Here is an 18,175-nt window from a genome sequence, read left to right on the forward strand (position 1 = left end):
TTAATGGGTGTAAATATGTTTTGTGTAAGATTCGTAGCTAGTAGAGAAAGAACGAAGCCAGTTCATGCCAGTTTTCATTGGATGCGATGATCAAATATGTTGTGATATCATTTTATCCTATGCTCTCTTTCGAATTCAAATCGATCGTCGGTTTTTTGCTTCCAAATGAAACTGATTTAATTCACCGGACGTTTTCGTGGGATAAGAACACCCACGCGCGCTGCGATGAAATCTTTCTCGATGTATAACGGATAATAAGATACAATCAGCAGACTCGTTCGTTGAAATAAAAAGCGTTCCTAATTAGTAATAATTAGTTTCTCGCAGAATTATGAGTGGATTTTCCAGGACGGAGAGAAAATTTTAATAATATTTTAAAACTTTATCTCACTACATCAAGTTGAAAACGAACTCCTCGTTTCAGCCCTATTGAAGATAGATGGTGAATTCCGAAATAATAATTCTAGTAGCGACACTTGTTGTGTGGGAAGTAGTATTTTTTGTTACGTGAGAGTTTTGTCTAAATTACAAAGATAATTCCCGAATTTCTCATCAAACAATATATTTCCGTCTATATGAACAGAAGTTTTATACAAATGCTACATTGAATCTCTGACCGTTCTGAAATGTACTTTAACACATTCAATTTTTAATATTGTGTTTCTCCTAGACTAGTCTTCCAGTTTCGATGTACCGTTCTGATTCATATTTCGGACGCTTAAGGCATATGATGCAGAATACAGGTCTAAACTTTATGCACAGCTATTATTTGGTTGATATTTTTAACAAATTAGTTCAATATGCTTCTAAGCTTTCTACTTTGGTACCCATTCGATTAAAAACATAAAAAATTATCGAACAAAATGCTTTTCAAATAAAGCGAATAACAATCAAACTTCGGACACTAAATCAAATTTCGGACAGATTGAATTCATGTTCCGGACACTTTATTCTGTAATTTTTTGAACGAAAATTACATTACGCTCGATTATATGTTATAGTCAACTGCGAAACACTTACCAAGCAATCACAGTAAACTGTTAACGATGATGATAACTGATGAAACACGGGAGAAATTTAAATATTGATAAACGGGTAAATTCTATGTGCTCACGCTAAGCAAACGTCAAACACAAACGATAGGGAATAGTGTTGATAGATTATGTACAGAGTACTAAGAATTCTCGTGAAGCTCCAACAGAAAGGAATCGTGTTTAACTCTGCTCAAGCAATTTAGCACAGTGTTCACCGACAAAACCACAAAATATTTTCATTTGTTCTAAAAAACCGCGTAGGTATGAAACGTTTTATAAACTTCCACAGCGAAACTTTCATTCTCGATTGTCAAACACTCGATTGCATGTTGAAGATATTCATTCGCAAGCAATTCATTGAAAAGAAATGAACTTATTTTTTTATACACTTAAAATATTTTACATATATTTTACATATTTTACAAATCGACGGGACAATAAAAAATGGGGCACATTAACGAGGAAGATCTATAACAGTACCTGACGTCTCCATCGAAATAACAAGTTTTCAAATATAAGGTGACAGGCGTCTCCACCCGATTTGAAGATTTTGAATTAAGAGTGTTAGAGAAAACCCCAGTTGCTCCAGTAGTTACACGTACTACGATTAGATGAAAGTGGCAATCCTGATGATGGAAGAGAATAGTTAATAGAATTAACGAACTTCTAGTACAAAACAAAACTAGCAAAGCTTGAGTTGTGATACCAAAACATGAAGAAAATATATTGAAACCCAACAGATTAGGACATGATCAAACTTACTGACCAGTGAAACAGAATTTCGACCATGACAGAGTTATTGAACTTTTTGACGTAGGACTACGTCTAACCGGAAGATATAGGGGGTGAAATGGAAATCTAGGCACTGAACAAGTAGGAAAAAATGCAAGATTTGGAACGCTTATAACTCGAGAATTTCTCAATAGATCGCAAAAGTTTTTGCATCAATTGATAGGAAATATATCTACGCATCTATCATAACGAATAACATTTCATTTTTCTTGAGATAAATAATTGAATAATTGTGAAATATCAAGCATTGTCAAAATGCACTATGTGCCCATTTTTGATTGGTCCATTTTGTGCTCCTCAAATCGTACCGACCAAAACGGGCAACCAGAGCAGCAGCGAAATAGAATGAAGCACGATTGGAAAGGAAAAAGAAAAAAATGAACGAAACATTGGTCGCAGTCTCACACATGCGTAATTCTCGAGCCAGCCAGTCAGCTTAAAAATCCCCGCTCCGCTGCCGTAAGGATCATTCTCATCCAAACCGTACACCACATCGGTTCGCATCACAACACATCAACAAATCAACCCAAGCAGCCATGTCTGGACATGGTAAAGGAGGAAAAGTGAAGGGAAAGGCAAAATCCCGCTCGAACCGTGTTGATCTGGAGTTCCCCGCAAGGGTAGCTAGGCCGAGCGCGTTAGTACCAGTGCACCAGTCCACCTAGCCGGCGTTATATAGTTTCGGCCGCCGAAGTGATTGATTTAGCTGGCAAAGCTGCTCGCGACGATAAGAAAACCCGCATTCGGAACAGAACACATTCGGTTCGGTGGACATCAAGACAACAGGCAGTTGCAGCGAGTGGCGAGTGGCAAACGCAATCGCAAAACGGCATCAGGTAGCAGAAGAAAAAAGTTTGTTCTTTATACAAACTGCTTTGGTGGCAAATCCAGAACAAGGTGGCATCGAGGGCGTTCGAATAGGTTTGTTTTCAAAACCACGAGTACAAAGTTTTCTAAATTGGAACCATTCCATAAAACAAGGCGCTTTTCAGGGCCATTAAACCTTCCAAAAAAGAATTTAGGAAATACAGTTCAATGCTTTCTAAAACATTATCCAAAATAATAATAAAACACAAATTGATTTTTTCATAATTTGTTTGCCAGGATCTGATGAGTATGTGAATTTGGCAGTTGTTCTGAGCTTATTGATAGTTGGGAACTTTCCAGATTATTCAATTTTCACCAATTCTTAAATTGTTTCCAGATTGAAAGTACAGTAATTTACAATTAGTTCGACATTTAGCTAATTGGACGGACATGTTTAGTTGGACATTTTTGTAAACATAGAGATCCAAATTATGACCTCACATTGAAAGTCGACACTGTACCACTGTCATCGCAAATGTTCAATTACAGGTTAAAATCGCCTCCAATGCGACACTGAGTGGCGCTTCGGCACGTCGCATTGAATGTAATTTACTGTACAACATGTCACAAAGCTGGATGGGAAGAAATTTTCCAACTGAGAAAGCTGTGGCGAGTGGCAACAAATCGCTAAACAGGAAGGTTTAGCCGAACAAAATGGGGATATCGAGTGATAACAAAACAATAAACTCTTTAGATTGAAGATAATTTTGTGATCCTGAAAAGGACCCTTTTTAGCCTGCATGTGAATCCAACGAGCGAACAAATCATAATGAATGTATTTTTTTGCCATCGCTCCCTTTTAACGCTCATTCGTTCGTCTCGTTGGACTCGCCTCTTTGGCTGAGTCTGCCGATTTGTCTCTATCCTGTGAGTGTGTACCGCTAGAGTATAAAACACGCGGACCCCAAAAAATATCTTATTTTCTTTCAAACCGTAAACCCGTGTGGTTGTACGGCATCGGCATCGTGGACGTAACAAAGGCGGACAAGTTAAGGGAAAGGTAAAGTCTCACTCGAACCGTGCAGGTCTCCAGTTCCCTGTTGGTCGCATTCACTGATTGCTCCGCAAGGGTAACTAGGCCGAACGGATTGGTGCCGGAGCACCAGTATACCTAACAGCGATTATAGAGTTTCGGCCGTCGGAGTGCTCGAGTTGGCTTGCAAAGCTGCTCACGACAATAAGAAAACCCGCATCAAGAACAGAGCAGCTTCGGTTCGGCGCTCATCAAGGCAACATTTAGTTTCAAGGAGTGGCAAAGTGTTTCTCCGGTACGTCGCATTAAATGTAATTTACTGAACAACATGTCACAAGCTGGATGGGAAGAAATTTTCCAACTGTGAAAGCTGTGGCGAGTGGCAAACGCAATAGCTAAACAGGAAGGTTTAACCGAACAAGATAGGAATATCGAGTGATAACAAAAACACAACACCAAAGGTTCTTTTCAGAGCCATCAACATATTCATAAAGAGTAAACTAATCCATTTTTCAAGTAGATAGGTAGGAGAAGAAAATAAAACAATATATTTAAAATATATATTTAACAAAAGCTGTCCCCTTTGTATAGTTCTACGTCACTCCGGTTATGTCACCGACATTACCCACCCGTATTTTTTTGTTGAGAGCTCTATTTGCCTCAAACTGGCTCTACTTATAAAAGTACACTCAGTAGAACGATTCTGTTGCATCCATTCGAAACATGAGAAAATTTATAATTTAAAAATTTATATAGTTGTAAAACATCTAAATTAGTGGATTTAAGTAACATTCTGGAAGTAACAAACAATTAAAGCTAGTGGTTTTTAAGGTGTAATTATTACTTTTATACCAAAATGCATGATAAACTTGATTCTTTTCAGCTAAATTACAGCACTCTAACCGCTCTTCAATTCGTTCTTCCACGCCAACCTCATATTTTTGTTAATTTCACTTCAATATCACTTTCAACAATTCATCAAAAATCACGATTTTTACTCCACTGTATTTATAATAGCCAATGAATTTTCACATTTACGCTGAAATATTATACTTTTTCTGGAGAAAAATAATATAAAAAATATAAAAAAAATCGAACTGTAAATAATCGACTCGACCTGTAACAATCGAATGCCACAGAATACCACAGCTCACCCTACCAACAAAATACCGTCGGTTTGATGAGTTGGAATGTGTAGCACTACCCTCACTCCAGAACAAACGCAGCAGGATGATGATACTGTTCAGGACGCTGTACTCTAAAAAAACGTTGTACTGTGACCTTTTTCCTGCTTCCTTCTTTCAAGCGTTTGGCGCCGATTGATGTTTTCAATGCACAACAAAGGAAAAGATAGATATTTGATCTATACGAAAAATATTTAACTCATTTAGATGTCGAAAAATTACCAAACTAGAGAATTTCGATTGTTTGTGGTCTGCTATACTATATACCGAAACAAGCTATATAAATTGAATTTGCATTGAACGTCGAGCGTTGAACCTGTACGTTGATTTTTTCGTTTTAGTTTCCGTTTCCGTTTCCGTTTCCGTTTCGGTTTCTCTTTGTACATGTGCTCTTTTACTGCCGCCTTTCCGTTCTAACACTTACTTCGTCTAACTTTAACACATTCTTTGTTTTAATCTACTCCTCTAACTCCATTTCCGGTCTTTTAGTGCTGTTTTAAATGACCGGAAGTCATCATCTTCCTTTCCAAAATAGCAATGGAATGCGATATTCGACTTTCGCTGTGAAAATCCTTTGACTCAATTCCCATATCGTAGGGTTTTCCTTCGTTGCTGGTCATTTAGAGCCAGAATCAGCCGACCCGGCTTTCTGTACGTGGTCTATATTCGTGGTATATAATTTATTTTTGACATTCAAGCCTGACGCAGACTAAGACGTATCAAACCTGTTACTGACTGTTCAAATCCGTTACTCCGTTTTCGAGTTGAATCGTAAGGAACGGACACCAAATGATTGTATTTATAACAGTTCGGATGAAAAGTTTATAATGTAACACATTAAAATTTTTTTTTTTTGCAAAATTCAATTATTATTCAACATAATTGCCTGAGGCAATTATAGCGATTATAGAGGTTTTGAATTTTTCGATACCATTTTTATAGTACTCTTTCGGGTTTTTCTCAAAATAGGTCTCAGTTTCGGTAATCACTTCATCATCGGTCTTAAATTTCTTGCCAGTGAGCATTCTCTTCAGGTCTGCGAACAGAAAATAGTCGCTGGGGGCCAGATCTGGAGAATACGGTGGATGCGGAAGCGATTCGAAGTCCATTTCATGCAATTTTGCCATTAATACACGAAATTCGGATTTTTCCATTTTTTTCACAATAACAAAATTTGAGACACAACAAAAGATATTGCGAATAAAAGTTACCGCAAGTATCAGTATTAGGGAGGCTTAGGGAGTGAATTATATAAGATAGGATTTCCAAACAATTTTTACTAAACACAGTGAAGTTGTGAAAGCTAAAAAGATAGAGAACACTAAATGCCCAGAGAACGAATTGAAAACACCGTCTGAGAACCCCATTCCACCACAACAACAACTAAAATCTCATGAATATTCTCAACGTCCATCAACTAGCACTATGTGCACTGATTTAGTACCCGATGATAAAAATCTAAGAAGTCGAATGGAATGTCAAGTTGAAAAAATTATAGGAGGTTGTGTTCAAGACACGACCGCATTGTTGACGTAGAACTGCGCTGTAGTTTAATTCAAGTCGCTTGTTTATAACTGCGGATATCATTTTATAATCCTACGAAAATTTTGAAATAACCATTCTACCAGTTTGATCACCCTTTTTTATTGTAGAATGTGCTCGCAGAACAATACATGCTCGAGATAAGCGCAGCTGTCATCCTTAGTGGAGAAAGTTTTGCTACTGGCAAGCGAAACCAAATCACATATAACATTTCAGAACGACATTTACTTTCTTGGTGACTAAATAAACGAAAAAAAACTCTGGTTGTTAATCTCAACAACCTCGAAAAGAGTAAAACTGTTTCATTATGATCAAGATTAGCGCAAATGCAATCCTAGTTGAAAGCAGTTTTGCGACTGGCACGCAAGCCCAAATAATTTAACAACTTAATATAACGTATTGAATAACTTTGTATTCCCCAAAGCAGAGATTCATTACCAATACCCTAGTTTAAATATTTCCCTCCCGCTATCTCCCCTTCTTGTTTATATTTATCATTACGACTGCATAATTTGTAACACCAAACAATCATTTAGAGGCGAATGAACTGAAAAGTTTAAACCCTCTTAAAGCCAAAAAGAAGAAGAAGAAGAAACAATCATCAATCATAGCATAAAAATAGGTGATTGTTGCATCGTTACAGGGCCAATGCACACGGGAGCAGATACAAATGGGTTTTCAGCGCAGCGAAGATGCACTATTTTTACGTACGGGTTATGAAGCACGCACGTACGCATACAAATATCCATATAGGTTAACACGGGGTGAGATGGACATACGGGGAGATTTGGACCACCCTTCATCTCAAAAAGTACGGCTCAACTTGAATTTTTTATAATGTCATTTTCTTTTATTATTCAACCGTTTGTAACTAACGTAAAAAAAACTTTGGTAAAATTCGACAGGTGGAAGGAAACGGTAGCATGAACACAACAAGCACTTTGATTGTCAAAAAATGTGAGTTTTCCGATCGTGGTTTTAAGGTTTTTCCCGCTGATTAAACTAACTTTTCGTGTAATGTGCAGTAAAGTTCTGTTCGCCTACAGGTTTGAGGCTTTTCTTTGATCTAATTTATTCCAGAAGTCACGGAATTACAAAAAGAGAATGCGCAGACAACGTTGGAAGAAGGAGGAGCTTGAAAGAGCAATACAGGCCATCAAGAACGGATTTTCTTTGGCCAACAACGAAAGTGTTTGGAAATGCTCGAGCATGCAGAATTCGAGATGGTGTCAATCCAATTTCTCTGGTCCTTAATCTGGCCAAGACACCTGGTATCGAGCCCAAAACACTGTTACTGATTGTAACATGTAACATTATCCCAAAATATTTTACATAAACATAAGTATGTTTATTTCGATGAAACACACACTGGACCACATCATCCCACAGACGGTCCAAATCACCCTGCATCAAATTTTAATGTCCAAAAATCATCTCTTTTATTTTATGATATATTTGGTAGTTTGAAGCTTGATAGAATGATTAAACATTATTGATTGAGAGAAAACGAGTGTAGCTCAGAATACAATGTGACATTTTTTATTAAGACCTTATTGGTTTGGAAATATCAGGTGATTTGCTTAGGTGGTCCAAATTCCCTCCTTTTCCCCTACGATGGCTTGAAGCAACTAAATATACACACTCTTATATCCGTTTTGATTACCCGTTTTGATTACCCACACAATTGTGTAGCTCAGAACTTCAATGCAATGGCGTCAGTTTGATGCAATGATTGCAATGCCAGAGACATTAGCGAGTGAGTAATTTGGTTGCGTCTACAGCTCAATCCGAAACGAAGACATGTGACAAGGAAGAACAAGCAATATTTATTGCTTTGAATAAAGAACGATACTGAAAGTTTTCCCTCCTTCCTTGCTTGATACTTTAAACTTAAACAGTTCATTCGTTTGTAACCTTTAAGAAGGCCCTTGGATGACTTTACTTTATCCATAATATTACTCCTCCACCCCCATTGCCTTGAGAAAGGCATTCGATCCCTCGCCGTCTAGCTCGCCCAGCAACGATGTTGTTGTTCGGTCGATTTCCTCACGAAGAATGAAAGCTTGCCTCAGCGAGATCAACTGTTTATACTCTTGGCAAATATTCCCCTTCGTTCTTCTTTTGATCCTTTGTTCACGGAGACTTTACATCTTACGATTTTCCCTTCGTTGCTCGTCGATAAGTTGCTCGTTATTGAAAGCTCTGTTCGGGGAAGCACACAAATGGACAGAAGAAATGTATGGGCAAATGGGAATGCTTCCAATTTTCATTAATTTAAACCATATACAAACTATGGGATTATAATGTATAGCATATCAAACAAACCTAAGGGAATTTCCGATTCGTTTAGTATGTGAATTGCCAAAATCCTTTCACGGCAAAAATAGTTATTAACGTTAACTTTATTTCATAAAAACGTGACCTATTTTCAGATTTGTCACCCTTTTTTTTTTTATTAATCCGTTTATTTTTACAGGCTCAGTTACATAAGTTTAATGGAGCCAAACTCTTAACTATATTTCAACTAGCATATATCAACATGTTGTTTCCTTAATTCTATGGTTAATGAAATAGGAAACCGAATACTCGCGGTCGACTCGAGTTTAGAAGGGTGACACATTTTCATTAGGAAAAGGATGGGATGTAAGGAGATGTGTGTTTACACTCGCACTCACATTCAGATTCACATTCACATTCTCATTCACACTGACACTTCACACTCAATTCTTAAAACTATCCTTACATTTAATATGTGTTTACAATTTAACTTATTCTAATGTTAGTAGGAAGGGAACCGATAGCTCGCGAAGGACGAAAAGGAGGGGAAAAGGATGTATGAACAATCACACTCGAAGATCGATAGCTTTAAGGAAAACATATATTTGGGACATGTAATCAAGGTCTAACCGAGCCAACACATCTCTCACCGGCACATTGGACTGCTTTCCTCCAGCCCGAAGGGAGTTTTCTAAATTCGATCTGGCGACAAGATACAACTCGCACGACCAAACAACGTGTTCGATGTCATGGTAACCATGGCCACAACCGCAGAGATTGCTGTCGGCAAGATTAAAACGGAAAAGCAGCGCGTCTAACGAACAGTGATTGGACATGAGTCGGGAGAAGGTGCGAATAAAGTCCCGACTCAAGTCCAGACTTTTGAACCACGGATTGAGGCTAACCTTAGGGATAATTGAGTGGAGTCACCGGCCCAATTCATCTTCGTTCCATTTGCGTTGCCAGTTAACGATGGTATTTTTACGAACTAAAGAATAAAATTCATTGAAGCCGATTTGACGCTGATAAATTTCGCCTTCAATTGCACCTACCTTTGCTAATGAGTCAGCCCTCTCATTACCCGGAATGGAGCAATGTGAAGGGACCCAGATAAAGGTAATGACATAACAGCGTCTGGATAAAGCACTCAAAATTTCTCGTATTCTCTCAAGGAAGTACGGCGAGTGCTTTTCCGGCCTCACTGAACGGATAGCTTCGACAGAGCTCAGACTATCCGTTACAATGTAATAGTGTTCAACAGGTCGTGAGGCGACGCTGTGCAGCGCCCAGTGTATTGCTGCCAATTCAGCAATATACACTGAACAAGGATACTGAAGACTGTGTGAGGTGCTAAAAAAATTGTTGAACACTCCAAATCCTGTGGACTCATTCATAGAGGACCCATCAGTAAAGTACATATTATCACAATTGACACGCCCATACTTTGCATTGAAGATCGTAGGAACGATCCCCGATCGATGATAATCTGGAATTCCATGGATTTTCTCCTTCATGGACAGATCAAAATGCACATAGGAATTGATGTAGTCAGGAAAACAAACACGGTTGGGAATATACGAAGAAGGATCAACCTGCATGGAGACGAATTCATGATATGAGCTCATGAATCCAGAATGAAAATTTAGCTCGATCAGCTGCTCAAAATTTCCGATCACCAATGGGTTCATAACCTTACACCGGATGAGGAACCGAAAAGATAATAAATTGAAGCGATCTTTTAGTGGGAGTAGGCCTGTCAAAACCTCGAGGCTCATGGTATGCGTTGAGGGCATACATCTCAACGCAATACGGAGACAAAGATACTGAATTCGCTCGAGTTTAATGAGGTGTGTTTTGGCAGCTGATTGAAAACAGAAACTGCCATACTCCATCACTGAGAGAATAGTTGTTCGATACAACATTATAAGATCTTCGGGGTGGGCTCCCCACCAGGTGCCGGTAATTGTACGGAGAAAGTTTATTCTTTGTTGACATTTTTTACTCAGATACCTAATATGGGCCCCCCAAGTACATTTGGAGTCGAACCAGACCCCAAGATATTTGAATGACATAGCATGAGTGATCGGTTTACCCAAAAGTTGAAGCTTTGGTTTTGCTGGTCTATGCTTCCTAGAAAAAACCACCATCTCTGTTTTCTCCGTGGAGAATTCGATCCCTAGGCCAATGGCCCAGGTTGAAAAATTGTTCAAAGTATCTTGTAAGGGTCCTTGCAGGTCGGATTCGTTTGATCCTACGACAGACACCACTCCATCATCTGCAAGTTGTCTTAGGCTGCAATTTTGTGTAAGGCAATTGTCGATGTCGCTTACATAGAAGTTGTACAAAAGGGGGCTTAAACATGAGCCCTGGGGGAGTCCCATGTAGGAGACCCGATTTACTGGAAAAAATTTTCAGGAGTTCCACGTTTCCGAAAAGCTTTAAATGCATTCGATTTTTCTATATAAAGCTTGGAACATTGGCTATCCCACCATAGATTGGGAGGCCTTCGGGAAATGGTGGAACCTGGAATGGGTTTCGTTTGAGCGCGAACTGCGCTGTCATAGATCAAACGAGAAAGGAAGTTATACTCCTCCAATGGGGGTAAACCATCTCTGGAATTGATGGCTAGAGCAATCGCGTCCGCATATTTTTTCCAGTCAATGTGTCTTGTGAGGTCATATGCCATGTTTATAGATTCAGAAGAATTCGACCCAATGGTGATGGAAATTTTGATTGACAAGTGTTCACTACCGTTGGGGTCCTGGATTACATTCCACTTGCAATCTAACGATAGTGAATTCGAGCAAAGCGAGAGGTCAAGAGCACTTGGGTTAGCAGGAGGTTTAGGAACACGTGTTGTTTCCCCAGTATTCAAAACAGTCATATTGAAGCTGTTACAAAGGTCATATATCAACGATGAACGATAGTCGTCGTACTGTTCCCCCCAGGCAGTTCCTTGAGAGTTGAAGTCTCCCAAGATCAATCGTGGCTCAGGAAGGAGTGAGCACATGTCAACAAGTTGCTTGCGGCTAACCGCAGCTCTCGGAGGCCAATACAAGCTGACAATACAGAGGTCTTTTCCTCTGATGTTTGCATGACAAGCAACAGCTTCAATCCCTCCAATAGGTGGAAGGTCAATTCGAAAAAATGAGTGGCACTTATTGATCCCCAATAGCACCCCTCCGTATCTGTCATCACGGTCCAAGCGTATAATATTGAAATCATGGAAAGAGAGATCATCTCGCGAAGAAAGCCAAGTTTCGGACAGAGCAAAAACATCACAATTGAATTTATGAATTAAAAATTTGAATGTATCCAATTTAGGGATGAGACTACGACAATTCCACTGTAAAACAGTGATATCTCCGACCTCTCTATTTAAATTAGACATCAAGAGAGATAATCATTGCAAGGAGGGGCCATGTTTGCATCAATTGTTGCAAAATTGTCTTTAATACTGGAAGCATTGAGATGACAATGGTTCTGATGGAGTCGGAAACATTAAAACACTTGAAGATTTGGTCCAAAAGGTCAGACAACTTTATAAATCCCGATTGGGAAGTTGAACTGGACGAAAAAATAGGGACAGTTGGGGTTTTTGATGTCCCCTCGAGTGCTGGGTCGTTCGAAGGTGAACTATTCCCACGGAAGCCAGGAGGAACCTGATTTTGCTTGTCCGCGGCACTTGATTTTTTAGGCAAGCTAACAGGGGGTATCACCGGGGGAACTTGTTCTTGAACTTTGGGAGTGGTCACATTCTTGCGCCGGGGATTCCCTTTGGAAATAAACGGTGTGTCCCCGCTAGCTGTGTCCGCTTCCATTTCATCAACTGGCAACGAGGAAAAAGTATTGTGTGTTGAGATTGGTCGTTGTTGTTGTTGAGTCAGTGGAGAAGCGCCCTTAAAATTTCCGCAAATGTGCGCTTCGAGCGTTCCTTTAAAGAGCGCTTCTGTTTCTCCCAGCGACTCTTATAAGTTTCACAAGCTGAGAGCGCGTGTGGAGTTCCCCCGCAATATGGACATTTATGCTCAGTCGCACTGCAGGATTCCCCCACATGTTGCTCTCCGCAAGTTGCACAGCGCTCCTTGTTGGCACAATAATCTGAACCAACTGACTTGCATTTGTTGCAAGTCATGGGCTTTGGCACAAAGAGTCGCACCGGCAGTCTCAATTTGTCCACCATAACGTAGTCAGGGAGAGCGGAACCAGCAAAAGTTACTCGAAACGAGTCGGACGGCGTGAATTTAGTTTCTCCTCCTTCCTGGGAGACTTTGCCTAATTGGCGACAGTCCAAGATCTCGACTTCCATCGAGGGGAGCTTCTTGAACTTTCCATTTCCTTTTTTAATAAATTCACACGTCAGACCCGTTTCTGTAATCACTCCCGCAATTTCTACGTTATGGCAGGGCACGTATGCGCGATATTCTAAAATGAACCGCTTGTCGACAACAATCTCGTTAGCTTGCTTCCGATCAGCCACGACAACACGCAGTTTGTTCGGGCGAACCTTGGAAATTTCGACCACGGAGGAATAATTTTTTGTCAAATCTTTCATGATCTGAATGACATTCAGAGATTTTCCTTTAGGTTTAGGTCGGAAGAAAACAACCCATGGGCCAGTTCCAGTTGCATTTTCTGGATAAACCTTGACACGGGGTGGAGACACAACAGGAGAGGAAAGTGGGGTCGATTGTTGAGCGGAAGCGGAAACAGCAGGGTTGGGTGGCGTGATCGGGAGTTCAGCGGGAGCGGGAGCGTGAGGGGGAGCGAGAACGGGAGTGGGAGCGAGAGGGAGAGCGAGAACGGGAGCGAGAGGAGGAACGGGAGCAGGAGATTGAGGGGGTGAAGAGGAGAGGTTTGCAAATTTTCTTGAGGGGGGCTTGTTTAGGTGGGTTAATTCCTCCCCCGAAAAGATTTCTTCTGAAGGGGGAACGCGTTTAAGCGACTTCCCACCTCCCGTAGATGTGGAGGGATAGACAGTGGATTCAAACTCCATGTCAACGGGTTCTCCGCATTCTGCCATATAAAGTGGCAGATGTACAGTTTTTCAGTGATTTCTCAATCTTTTTTCCTGATTATTTCTTAAACTAAAAACCTTAATCTAATAAAAAATATACTTATATCGCACACCCGTGCGGTTGAATTAGAACAGTTCCCAGCGAACCGCGTGTCGATCGTACAGCACAGCTGCAACGGTGTATGGCTCCACAGTGCGATGATGATTTCGATGACGATGATATGGCAATAAACACGCCAGCACACAGCGCCCGCGATGCAGGTCTTCTTCCTTCCGCTTTGTTTGCTTCACACTATTGCTGTCCAAAAATCCCGTTTGGGTGAAACAATTATTTCACCAGCAGCGAAAGTAACGGTATCACAACAGTATCACAAGATAACGGTATCACCAGACGGGAGAAAATACACCCGGCGGCCTCGACTTCACGAAGACGAATGAGATTTGCCACCCTTAATGAAAGACGTAGTTCTACGTCAAAAAAATTCTCGGCCTCTCTCTCAATCTTCGAATGAACTAAACAAATATGAGATAAACGCCAAAAAATAAGAGGTACTTAGTCATTATTGAGTAGTTGTATTAGTACATCCGATCATAATTGCTCTCGTTCTCTCTAGTGATGGATTGTAAAAATTAAATTTTGCAGTAGAACTGCAATGGTTTTTATAATAGCTAGCAGGAAATCAAACTTTTGGATGCTCAATATTGTCCGATGATAATTTATCTGCAAGAATTCCATCTGAAACACAGCAATATAACATCCTTGAGAAATTTCGATCTTCACAGATGTAGCTTTGTTTCTGATAACGATAGAGCACGTGGTGGAGTATTGACATTAATCAGATCTAATTTTGTCTCGCGAAGTATGAATATAGACACTCAATTACAAGCGGTCTTTGTCGAAATACTATATCCATTCAAATTCACTTTATGCTTGTCTTCACGGAAACATGGCTTCGTGCAGATATCGATAATGCCGAAATATCACCCGAATATAAAATTTACCGTTGTGATCGTAGCGCCCAATCCAGTCAACACTCTCGTGGCGGAGATGAATTGATCGCAGTCAAATCTCACCTCAACAGCGGAGTAGTTATATTGTCAAATTGTGAAAATCTTGAGCAAGAAGCAGTTTGTATACGATTGAATTGTCGATGCATCTATCTCGTCGCTGTCTACCTTCCACCTAACTCAAGTGTTGACTCTTATTCTGCACATGCCAGTACAGTTCAACAAATCGCCGACCGCGCTTCTGCAGCGGACATCACTGTCTCTTTAGGTAACTTCAACCTCCCACATTTACGGTGGCAATTGGATGAAGATATAAACGGACTTATTCCCTCGAATGTTTCTACTGAGCACGAGCAGGTTCTTATTGAAACTATGTTTACCATCGGATTACAGCAGTTACATCGCTATTCGAATGTGAACGGTAGAATTCTTGACCTCATATTCGTAAGTCACCCAGAGCAGCTCGATATTATAGAGCCGACTGCACCGCTACTGCCCGTCGACAATCATCATGTACCTGTTGTCGTGCTATTCGATGAGAGAAGTGATATTCTTGTAGAACAAAGAACGGTAGGTAACGAACTTCGATTTGACTTTCACTCTTGCGATTTTGGGCGGCTCAAAGTGGTATTGGATGACATTGACTGGAACATCTTATTACAAACCGGATCTCTGGACAGATTAGTTTCTAAATTTTACGACAAGGTTTTTTTAGTGCTTGAAGGCAATGTCCCACGCAAACGACGAGCAATTCACAACTCCAATAAACCCTGGTGGGCCTCAGAACTTCGGCATCTCCGTAACGTCTTAAGAAAGGCCCGTCACCGTTTCTTCCGATCAAACACCGAGAGCAATCGAGTAAATCTCCGTGATATTGAAGCTCATTACAGGTCAGTACTAAAATCCACCTACGATAACTATCTGTCCAAGGTCCAGACCAGTGTAAAGCAAAACCCATCGTGCTTTTGGGACTTCGTGAAGAGTCGGCAAAATTCAACTCGCATCCCACGCAATGTTATCTTCGAAGATGTCCAGGCCAACACGGACACAGACGCTGCTAACCTGTTTACCTCATTCTTTGAGAGTGTGTTCAGTGTAGCATATCCAGTATCGAAACGTGACTGTTGTGCTCATATCCAGTCTCATGCCATCAATCTACCCGTCATTCTTTTTTCTGTTGATGATGTTGCAAACGCCATGGATAATCTTGACATTAAAAAAGGGTGCGGTATAGATGGCATACCATCCCTGTTACTACAAAAATGCTCCACTGAACTTGCGAACCCTATTGCTCGCCTCTTTAACAAATCGCTTCAGGAGAAAACTTTTCCAATGGCTTGGAAAACTGCTTTCGTTGTTTCTATACACAAATCGGGAAACTGCAATCAGGTGACAAATTATCGGTTTATGAGGCACCGTTCAACCACATCGAATTTAATGTGCTACGTCACCGCACTTTCACTTGAGATAGAAGAGAGACGGCAAGTTGATGCGATGTATGTCGATTTCGCGAAAGCTTTTAACACAGTCCCACACTTCCTAGTAACAGATAAAATGAAATGTATGGGCTTCCCTGACTGGATAACGGAGTGGATTTCATCATACCTTTGTGGTCGCACAGCACATGTCGTCGTCAATGCAGCTAAATCCCGCAGTTTTTATATCACGTCTGGCGTACCACAAGGAAGCGTTCTGGGTCCACTGCTGTTCAACATTTTCATGAACGATTTGTACTCACTGCTTTCATCGCTCAAGCTCTCTTTTGCCGATGATCTTAAAATATACCGGGTGATTTCATCTCCGCTGGACTGCGTAGTTCTTCAAGAAGACATTAATTCAATGCTAGAGTGGTGCTGTGATAATGGGATGCGAGTCAATGAAGGGAAATGTAAGACTATATCCTTCGGTCGCTCTAATAGCCCCATAGTCTTCCAATATAAAATGGAATTGTCGATATTGGATCGACCATCTGCGATCTTGGAGTCACGATAGACTCAAAACTGAGATTCAATAACCACGTAGGCATTATGACTGCCAAAGCTTTCTCAGTACTGGGTTTCATACGCCGTCACGCGTACGAGTTCTGCTATATCCATGTTCTGAAAATCATGTACTGTTCATTGAACCGTAGCATTCTTGAGTACGCTGCTCCTGTCTGGTCCCCCTTCTACGTAGTTCACAACCTTAGGATTGAACGGGCGCAAAAAAGTTTATCCGTTTTGCACTAAGACAGCTACCATGGAACGACCCACTGAATCTCCCCCCTTATGCCGACCGATGCAAGCTCATAGGACTGGATACACTATCTGCCAGGCGTACAACAATACAAAGATTATTTATTTTTGATTTACTGCAAGAAAATATCGACTGCCCTGAGCTTCTATCTTAGGTTTCTCTGAATATTCCTAATCGACGCTTGAGGAATTCATCTCTACTATCGGTTCCATTCCATAGGACAAACTACGGCTACAACAACCCGCTAGATTCATGTATTCGTCTGTTCAGTGTTGTGTGTGATACGACTTTAACTTGACGAAGAACGCCTTTAAAAATAGAATCAACAATAACATCTAGTTTATAAGTAAATAATTCAGTCTATACTAATAGAAGACGGTGTTGAAATAAATAAATAAATCTTCCTCCACATCTTATACTATGATGCCAGAGAACACTATCTTGTTAAGCTGATTGAACAATTACAGAAGCCATTCGTTGTCTTCGGAGATTTTAATGCTCATAATATGGTTTGGGGATCTCCCCGTAGTAAAATAATCGCCAAACTTCGACTACAATTCGACTTCAATATTTTCAATGAACACGATTGGAACACGATTAAATCCAATAATGGTAACGAAACATGTATCGATCTAGCGATTTGTTCAGCCTCCCTAAGCACGTTTTTCACTGAGAGTGTCCATGATGATACTTGTAACAGTGACCACTACCCAATTTTCATATCACCACTCAATACTCGTGTAGTAGATAAAAAGCGGCCTTATTGGATTTTGAAGTTAATTGGGAAAAGTTTTCACATCTTGTAGAATTCGATGAAGTGTTTTTTAACAAATCTATTGATTGTTGACTCCATTTTAAATGCTGCAAATAAATCTATTCGAAAGACTTCATCGATAGTCGGACGCAGATCCGTACCTTGGTGGAATGATACAATAGCACAATCAACCGAAGATCGAAAAAAAAGATGAAATTCTTTGAAAAACAGCCAACGTCCGAAAATGAAAAGCAGTATAGAATAGCAAAATAAAAACAAGAGCTCTTATACGATATCAAAGCTAACAATTTTGAAGAAAATGGTCAATTCAATCAACTCAAATGTTCCGTAATCTCATGTTTGGAAACAAATAAGAAGTATTAGTGGGAAACATCAATTCAGTCGTACAGCATCCTTGAAACATAATAACTCTCTTGTATCAAACTCTGCTGACATTGTTGAACATTTAGGAAAGCACTATTCACGGGTATC

This window comes from Toxorhynchites rutilus, chromosome 2, assembly GCF_029784135.1.
Source record: "Toxorhynchites rutilus septentrionalis strain SRP chromosome 2, ASM2978413v1, whole genome shotgun sequence".
NCBI classification, from domain to species: domain Eukaryota; kingdom Metazoa; phylum Arthropoda; class Insecta; order Diptera; family Culicidae; genus Toxorhynchites; species Toxorhynchites rutilus.